Genomic DNA, 10188 nt, shown 5'->3' with positions numbered 1-10188 from the left:
TCACTGGTAAGAAGCCCTTTCATTCAATAGCACTATGGATGCTTATATAGCCAACAGTCAGGTGGGCCAACAGGTGAAAATCTTATCCTCTGATCCTCAAGGGCAAGGCTACCCGTGCTCGTGAAGCAGAGCTGGTAAACAACTTTGACACAACCTTTAGTAACTCAAATCTGAAGGAAAGTAAAGATCTCTAGCAGGGAAGAGCAGCTGGAGGCCAGGACTCTAAATGGTCCCAACAAAAGAGAAGCCTGCATTTTCAGAAAAGCTCTAGGAAAGAGCTTAAATGGTCTTAAACATATATTAAACTATTCCTTTTTCATATATCTATTGGGATAGTCTATTAAAGGTTAAACAAATATTGAGCATATAATTTATTTAATGAGACATATTTACTCAGAAATCACTGTCTCTTGCATACACAAAACCTTGAGTCCATTGCTGTCTCACAGTCTCTTACATACATATCACTCCCAGACAGGGATGACCAAGAATCTCTAATAGCTTATGCTAGATAATCGATTACATGAAGATTTTGTTTATATTGCCTTGGTGTATTCAGTCTTTGTCTCAAGATGAAATGCATGATTATATTGTTCAGCTTCTCTCCTTCCTTGAACTCTGATTAACCAAGCTCATTATATTAACATTGATTGTCAAATTTATAGGATGAAGACTTCTATAAGGATAAAGCTCAAGGATAATATCTGACCATTATATGTAATTGCTTTTATTTCTGATTTTTTTATTGGTAGCAATCTTTGTGTCCTTCTGCTGAGCAGTGATAATCATCCTTTCACATGGATAGTCCCAGATATATGAAATGACTAGTCAATATCAACCTTCATTTTTCTCTTTCTTTTTCACCCTCAAATCATTTGCTAATGCTGAGAACAGCATTGACATATCTTCTCTCCCTTTTGATTATGTCATTATGTAATAATTTTTTGGATTATTAACTTAGTTTCATTTGTGTGTGTTGAATCTGTCTTAGTGCTCATGTAAATCCTCCTCAAGTGATCTTTTCTCTGTTGGTACCTTTCCATGTGATTTGTGCTGCATGACTTTTCCTACGAATTTGTGAACAAACACCTGTTCAACCAGACAGAAGTCAGATGATATACTAAAAAGTATATATTTCGTCAAAGTCTGTCCTGTTTCACCAAATAAATTAATCAGGGTTACTTCTGTGATCATGGCTAAAGGAATACTTAAATAGATTGTTTAAGAGAGTTGTATCATAGAAATGTACACCACAGTGTACCTTGGTGATGGTTTCTTAAGATAACCATTCTAGCTTCCTTTCCATTTTTAAGCATCCAACCACCAAAATTTCTTGTCCCTTGTATACTATTTATAAAGGGTACTTTGAATCTTGTAGGCTCCTGAGTATACTGAATCTTGTTGTGTTTCTTGAGTATGCTGAGATTTATTACCTTCCTGAGTCTTAGAAAACTTCTTTTTATCCATAGGACAGAATGTTGCAATTTGAAGGAAATAACTACAAAATTGTCAATTATTATATTTGACTGTATTTCATATTATCTCTATATCATGCAATCCTTAACACCTTGGGATCAATATGTAGATTATTTTTAATATAATTATCATTTATAAAAGGATTCAGATGCTGCTTAGAGGAAGAATTAAATCTGTTCTAATGCCCCATTTTAATCAGTAAAATTAGTTGAAAATTAAATGCATTTGCCAATTTTAGGCATGACTTATTTCAGCAAAGTTTATAAGGCTTGATAAAATTATTATTAATTCAGCATAGTAGAGAATTCTTATTCAGAATGTTACAATTTGATTTGTAGCACGGCTTAATAAATGGCTCAATGAGGGTTATTTCTATTGATAATAGCTTTCAGAATTCTAAATGATTCAAATTCTATTATATTTGCTCATTTGACAATCAAGATTTTAATAATTCTAACTTTACTTATTCTATTCTGTTGAACATGCTATATAATTTAATCAGTGTTAGTACTGTTTAGAATTACTACTACAGATTTTTTTTCATAAGCATGACAAATTGTAGTAAGAAAATAATATGAAGGGGAGAAGAAGAAGAACCTGCAGGAACAGGATGGTTGAGTTGGGGCAGGGAGAGAGAGGAAGAGCAAGAAAAGAGATATTCTGATAGAGGGAGCCATTAAGGGGTTAGGGAGAAATCCGGTGCTAAGGAAACTCCTAGGAATCCACAAGAATGACCTCAGTTATGCCTTCTAGCAATAGTTGCAAGGTTGCCTGAACTTCCCTGTAATCAGATTGATGATTACCCTAATAGTCATCATAGAACCTTCATCCACTAACTGACAGAAGGAGATGCAGAGGTTCACATCTAAGCACTGGGCCTAGCTACCTGAGTTCTGTCTGTAACATGATTAATAAAAACTCAAAGACAGATATTGTAGTTTAACATGAAGACCAGAAAAACAAAGCAGACAGTCACTGACTCATACCTATACCTCAGTCCAAAATGGTGATCCTGCCTCCCGGAATGAGACTGAAACCGAAAGATGTCTCCTCCCATTTTATCATCGTCTCTTGTTCTGTGCACCACTACCACCTGGTTTCTATGGCAAGCTAGTGTGACTACTGGGATTAAAGGTGTGTGTCATTGCTGCTTGGTCTGTAAGGCTGGCGAGTGTTACGTTTAATTTTTCTGATCTTCAGTCAAGATTTACTTATGAAAATACAAATTAAATGCCACTACACCAGTCAAAGAGAGTGAGGGGGGATTATATGAGCAATGGGGTCAAGAGCAAGAAAGGGAAACCCACAGAGACAGATGACCAAGCTAGTGGGAGCTCACTGACTCTGGATTAATAGGTGGGGAAACTGCCTAGGATCAAACTAGGTCTCCTGAATGTGGGTGTGTTCCGAGGCTTAGGCAGTCTCTGGGGGCACTGGCAGTGGAACCAGGATTTATATATAAATTAAGCTTTTCTTTTTGGCCCATACTTTTCACATAGAGAATCATAGGTGCAAATATTTAGAAACTAATCTTAATTTACTTCATAGAATGTCTTTCGTCTTCCTTTACCATCATGTAATAATTGCAACAAGAAAGGAAATAATAATCTCTCCTTTTGACAATTCTAGAAAAATGTTAAATGCTGTTGCTGATAAGATTCCATATTAGTTATTTCTAGAATTACATGTCTGGCTCAGATTTCTGCTAAAAAAATATCTTCTTTGTCTAGAAATCTTCGTAGAAGTACTTATCCAACAACCATTTTACTCAGTGAAGTGATAATGTTTTAAAAAGGCATTTATCTACTTGTTCCATGTTCAAAAAATATTATTCATATATATCATATATAACTGGTTATAGGTGGAAAAAGTTATATATGTGTATATATATATATGTGTGTGTGTGTGTGTGTGTGTGTTCATGCAGAGGCAAAGTGCTGCTAAGAACCAAGTGTCATCTTGACACATTCTTCTTTGTTCTATGATCTCAGAAACATTCATGCAGTAGTATTCTAGGGGTCCCAAAAGAGCATCTGTTCTGTTTATTTTACAAAATTCTCTGTTCTGAAAAGAACAGATTTTGCAGTTTATTGTCTTTGAAATGCTGCGATGATGACATTTATTTAGTACGGTTAAGTTTGCTCTCACCTCTGGCCTAGTATATTCTGCTGTGAAGTCACTTTATAAAGACTGAGGACCACAAGCAGAAGTATAATTATTAAAAAAATCACTTTCATTCCTTGACATATACTATTCTCAAAAAAAGGTGTCATTCTGGAGTTGACAGGATCCTGGAACTTTGATCTTAAGAGTATATATTTTATCTATGGTGCTAAATATCTGGAAGTCCAAAGGCAATAGGACGTTCAGGAAAGGAAATGTTCCAGTCTATGTCACAGCATGCTAGATCACTCTGAAGCTAAACTGAATCCGGGATTTAAGGGAAGCAATTATGTTTTCAGAACTTTGATTTTCAGTTGCATAGTTTATAATAAAAGTTGAACTTTGGGAATGGAAACAGATGGAAGCCTGTTTGATAGGCTCTTCTTATTCTACCATCCCACAGTCAATTCTGCAGATTCTGATGGGCTTGCAGAGCTGTAAGAAGCAACATATATTATGATGTAAATGCCATCATTATGACATATGCTTAAACTTCTGCTGAGAAATAAATAAAATATCTTGAGATGCCTGCTGTTTATCCCAGCTGTTTATTTCTCACAGCCCATAAATGGAAAAGTCACACAGTTTAGCATTTATGTACCAAGGCATTTGGAAATAATTAAAATTCCTTCAGAGAGTACTTTCTTTTTACTCGGAATTAGAACTTGTAATTTCCCAAAGAAAGGGCAAGAGGAAGCATCAACCGAGGTTAAATTAAATACATTTGTTTTTCTTAATTCTTGATCTTGCTAGACTTTTTTTCATTTTTGTTTCAATTATCTAATGGTTTAATAAATAACCTATGAGAACATCTGAAAAAAAGTATGTGGTTCCTTATCTATATGCCAGCCTTGTTTGCCATTGGAGATGTAATTACCTGTTGGAAAGTCTCTGGTGTATGAACTGGTTTGATTGCAAAGGTCCTGACTTGAGCTGACATTAATGTCACAAACAAGGGAGAAGGAAGGAAAATAGCGTTCCTGTACTAACACATGTTCCAGTATCTTAATACAAGTTAACGCATACTACAATTTTAATCTAATGAATGTATTTATATATGAGTATTTAAATACTAACTGTTTGCTTTTCATGATTGTAATATACCTATATGGTTGTTGTATAAACATTCTATTTTATTTAATAGTCGTTTTTTAAAACCTTCTATAAGGAACAATGTAAGAGTATGTTTAAGTTTGTTGGTATGCAGTTGTTTAATGGGTCAATAGATTTTTTTCTGTCTTGCACAGCAATTACCATCTAGCATTAAAACAGAAAACTTCTATCACCATTGTGGTTATGTAATTTTTTTTAATTTCACATTTCAAAATACAGTTATTAGTTTGATGTTTTTCTGATTGTTAGTATTATTTTCAGTGAAATAATTTGAGAATCTCACTAAATTTTTATTCACAAGCAATTAATGCAATCTAATAATCAAAGCAGGCCAAATTCTGAATAAAGAGATCTAAAATATTATTTGTGTAACATTTACTATCAAATTAATCCAGAATGGAACCCCAATGTTTTCATATACTTTTATCATCCAATTAAAATGAGACATGTAATAGTCTATATGTATGTACATGTATAATCTATAGTTATTCATTTTGTCATAGAAGGCAGATTCTCATAAGCAGATTCTTATTTCTCATAAGCAGATTCTGATATTTGCAATGACAAAGGAAAATGTTTTGCTAGAAAACTGGTTTGTTATACTTGTACCTGTTTGGGTGGTTACCATGTCTCCCTAGAATGTAAACTTTGTCTGAGGAAAAAATAGTTATGTAAGTTCAATAATGCATATAATTTAAGAGACTAATCCTTTGGATCACACAGTTATATAGCATATTTCAAGTTTTCAAAGAAGTAGTGTACTCTTACACAGTGATTGGGTTGCTAATTTATTCTGCCCCTTTCCATTAAAACAATCTGAAACCACTGTGAAATATGTTGTATGAGCCAACAGTTCACTTGTGACCATCATTCAGTTGACCATCTTCATTTTTATGGCTTTCAAAATGGGTTGCATTTAAGTTCATCATATTAACAGATAAAGAATCATTCATTATCTAAATTTTCAAAGATCAATATTGTGAACATTAGGATTAGTAAAACTGTTAGAATTTTTGAAATAACTTCATTCCAAGGGTACTGGGAAAACTAAATTTATATCCCCTCTCAACAGAAGATTGAGACTGAATCACTTATTATCATAAATATACTTAAAATAGCTCTCGAATTTATAGTGTAATCATGAATGTATTCATTATTTTCCATGTTAAGAAAAGCAGTAAAATTCTCCACAAATTTTGTCACTGCATTTAAAATGTATTATCATATTTGGTGAAATAACATTAGTTAAATTTAAGTACTTGTTTTAACTTAAGAAACTAGAATTTTCAATTTACCCTAGGATTGATTGTTTTATTTTACTGCCTAATTATGATTATGTCACACATACAATAATAAAATTAATTTTACACAACCTTTCATGGTTTTAGGAAATATATATTCCAAAGTTAGAAGTCATTAAAAAGAGAAGCAGTAAATATAAATGATTGCGGTCTGTTCAAGCTATCTCAGGAATAAAGGACTAATTTAGTCAGCACAGTAAGTAAAGTGACCTTGGAAAGTATTGTATGCTTATAATCTGATAATTACAAAGATATGTTTACACTGAGATTATTCCTTCTTATTAACCATTTATAGAATATGCTCTTTCCTCTGTTCACAACATTCATTTTGTTTTCCACGCTTGCTTTCGCCTAATCAATTGAAAGAATGTAGCCAACATGATCCAGCTTTAAACATAATTGGCATTAAAATGAAAATCAATATTTCACAGAATGAATTTCTGCTTGTGCCTTGAATTTGGTTCAGTATAGTTTTATCCATCTTGGACTCATGATAAATTTCCTGTATCATACAAAAAGTTCTAAGTCTGAAGCAAAAATGCTTGTGTTTCGGTTTGGATCATGATAGAAACTTCTCAGGGCTACTGCCTGTGTAATCTGGTGTGCTCTGGCTTCAACTGTCCTTTCTTTATAATTCTCTTCTTCAAGTGGTGCTTTTCACTTGTACCAAAGTAAGACAAGTATTTGAATCACTAATTAGGAGGCTCACATTCTTAGCTACAAACCTAAGGAAAAGAATGCCTGATCCTTTTATCCATGGTCAAACTATTTTAGGTGGCAGTATTTCAAAGACATGTTTCTCCTTTCATGTGGCCCCCTTGTAAGATGGGATCATGCCACCACTATTGCCTTTAAGAGTCTATAATGAATATGTAAGAAAACCAGACTCCCTTCATATTTGTAAATAATTCAAGATTTTATCTAGTACATAAATTTAAGTGTGACAAATGTAAAATCAATACACTAAAAAATAAGAAACTAGTTAAGAAATAATGTAATGAAAATATCAGAGTTCCTGAGGAGACATAGAGTTGATGTGAAATTGGAAGCATGACAAAAAAAATCCAAGACCATCTATAATGACCCACAAGTTCCTCTTGACTAAAAACTATTGTCATTTTTTTATACTAAAATTGTGTACAAGATCTTAAATCTTTCATAAAACTCTGATTCTAGCTGACATTCTAAATGCAGAAGTTGAGCATTTAATTCACAACTTCTTGGAAGATCTTTGGTTACACACTTTAATGGCAGGGCTCCTTGACTTCGCTAGACACATCTGCAGAAATGACCACATCTGCTTTGCTATCAATATGAAATATCCCTCATAAGGTCCTCTTCTGAAATCTTGTCTCCATCTTGTTGATACTCTTTTACAACATGTCAATACTTCCAAGTACATTGGACTTTGGTACCTTGTTTTTAGACCCCTCTTCTGACATTCCATTTCCTTTCACCTTGAGGAAGTGCTCCACCACCATCAATTTTCCACTGTGATGGGCTCAAAGTTTTTGATAATTTGAGCTAAAATAAAACTTTTCTCCTTTAAGTTGCTCTTTTAGGTAGCTTTGTCACTGTGACCAAACATACTACTGACATAACATCTAATATGTAAATCTGACTCTATGGTATATTTTTACCTATAGCTACCTTATCAAATTTTACAAACTTGGAGATGAACAAAATAAATGCATTTTTCCATATTTGATAATTTGAAAAGTCTGAATTTTGGCAATACTGTTGCCCCAAGGGCCCTAGGGAAAATAAGTTTTTTGCTTCTTGGAGTTTTTTTTTATAGCTGTTGACAGTTTTCTGTATTGTTCTGCATAATCCCATCACCTTTGTCTCTATGTGTGTTTTTAATCATTTTCATGTGCCTCTTGCTTGTAGAAAAATATGCGATGACATTTGCTACACTCCTCATTACGCCAGGGTGAAGTTCTTCCTAGAATCTTTGCCTAATTAACCCCACTGATAGAAACGATGACCTTTGACTTATAACATATAAAATAGTATTTACATATTACTGGATTAAATAGTGAATTTATTCTTTTTGGAAACATCAGTCAGCTATGTAGAGACATGGAAAGTCGTTCTGTAGTTTGTAGTCCTTTTATGAAATGATGGGCAGTAAGGCAAATGCACATGGCAAACATGGATTCAAAGCAGTTTTGAAATAAATTCCGGCACATTTCTCCACCACAAGAAAAGTCTAGGAAGTTAATTAGGAAAAGTCTTACTCTCTTAAGATTGGTCCATTTAGGTTCTTTCTTCTAAACTCTGAGTTTTTGAGTATTACCAAAAACTTATTTTTATTATTATTTGGCAAAGTAAAAGTTAGTTGCTTAAGCTAACAAATTGTATAAATCCTGATTTTATCTTAAGATGATCTAAGGACTTTAATTTTAAGGTGTTTTTATTTTTTATCTTGCTGGGTCTTTTGAACACTACATAGACCTATTAGATGTAAGCAATATTAGCATCCAGAGTTGTACATAGCAGTCATAAGTATATACTAGTGATTCTGGGTCAGGAGTATCTTGAGTTTGTGACTAACCATAGCTACATAATGAGATACGTTCAAAAGAAAAAAAAAACTGTGTTGAAGTGAAATATGGTAGCACAATAAATGCAGCAATGAAGTCAGCACAAAAGAGAGAGTTGTGAGTACACAGCAGTAACATGTCGTTTTTGCGAACTTCCTAAATCACAGCCAAGCTCCCAATGAGGAACTTGTGGTTGCTAAAGTCAGCAGGTTTAGTAGGAAGAAGGGTAGAATAGCTGTCCAGGATGGGAAAAGAAGAACAAGGTGAAAACTTCCTATGTCACCAGATCACTTATAATGATCTCCAGTGAGGATGAACTGCTGTTTCAATTCCACACTTTGTATATCACGATTTTTTTTGCCTATTTATTCCAAAGAGAAAGACTTCTAGTAAAATTTCACTTTGTTGTGTCAAAATGACCACAGTTAGACTTTCAGTGAGAACGGTGAGAGCGAATGCTATTCAAGAACTCCTGACAGCATCGGAAAGGCTGAGATGCTTTGTCTGCAACTGATTGGTGTCTTAAAGGGAGAGAGTGAAGTGGCTAGACCTCATTAGAGTCCCAGAAGGGAAAGACTACAAAGGATGGTCAGTAGAAATGTGCTAACTACACCGCTGGCTGACATCTGTCAAACTGAGGATTCTCTCCTCTTACCTGCTGGACAGAGAACCTACCCTTGCTGATGATTACACTTAAAAGAATGGCTTTCAAGTTCTCAGAAGGTGTACTTCTGCATTGCAAGAAGTTCATGTCTGTGATTACAAACTTTTCTTTAGTAAATGTTCTGAAAAAAAAAAGTAGTAAGGGGTGCATCACTGGGTTTTGTCTACAGCAAAGAGTAAAGTTCCCTGATAGCATCAGCATTGAACTTTCTCAGCCATACACCTAAATGGGGGAATGAAGTTATCCTTAAAATATTGCCTCGCCGCCGGGATAATCAGGAGTTTTGGCCGGACCTTTGAGTTCACATCGGGAGAGTGAGGAGCCCGGCGAAGAGCACAGACTATGGCGCTGAAACGGATTAATAAGGAACTTAGTGATTTGGCCCGTGACCCTCCAGCACAATGTTCTGTAGGTCCAGTTGGAGATGACATGTTTCATTGGCAAGCCACAATTATGGGACCTAATGATAGCCCATATCAAGGTGGTGTATTCTTTTTGACAATTCATTTTCCTACAGACTACCCCTTCAAACCACCTAAGGTTGCATTTACAACAAGAATTTATCATCCAAATATTAACAGTAATGGCAGCATTTGTCTTGATATTCTAAGATCACAGTGGTCTCCTGCTTTAACTATTTCTAAAGTTCTTTTATCCATTTGTTCTCTGATATGTGATCCAAACCCAGATGACCCCCTAGTGCCAGAGATTGCACGGATCTATAAAACAGACAGAGATCAGTACAACAGAATATCTCGGGAATGGACTCAGAAGTATGCCATGTGATGCTACCTTAAAGTCAGAATAACCTGCATTATAGCTGGAATAAACTTTAAATTACTGTTCCTTTTTTGATTTTCTTATCCGGCTGCTCCCCTATCAGACCTCATCTTTTTTAATTTTATTTTTGTTTACCTCCCTCCAT

At 34.5% G+C, this 10188-nt stretch overlaps 1 pseudogene; it reads left to right on the top strand.

The window, feature by feature from the left end:
• The first annotated feature begins 9526 nt into the window (after positions 1–9526).
• On the top strand, positions 9527–10182 carry LOC101985616 (annotated as a pseudogene).
• Positions 10183–10188: the final 6 nt, after the last annotated feature.

Source organism: Microtus ochrogaster, chromosome 19, assembly GCF_000317375.1.
Source record: "Microtus ochrogaster isolate Prairie Vole_2 chromosome 19, MicOch1.0, whole genome shotgun sequence".
In the NCBI taxonomy this organism is placed as follows: Eukaryota; Metazoa; Chordata; class Mammalia; order Rodentia; family Cricetidae; genus Microtus; species Microtus ochrogaster.
Note: the sequence above shows the minus strand (reverse complement) of the source record. Positions and strands in the feature narration are given on the sequence as shown.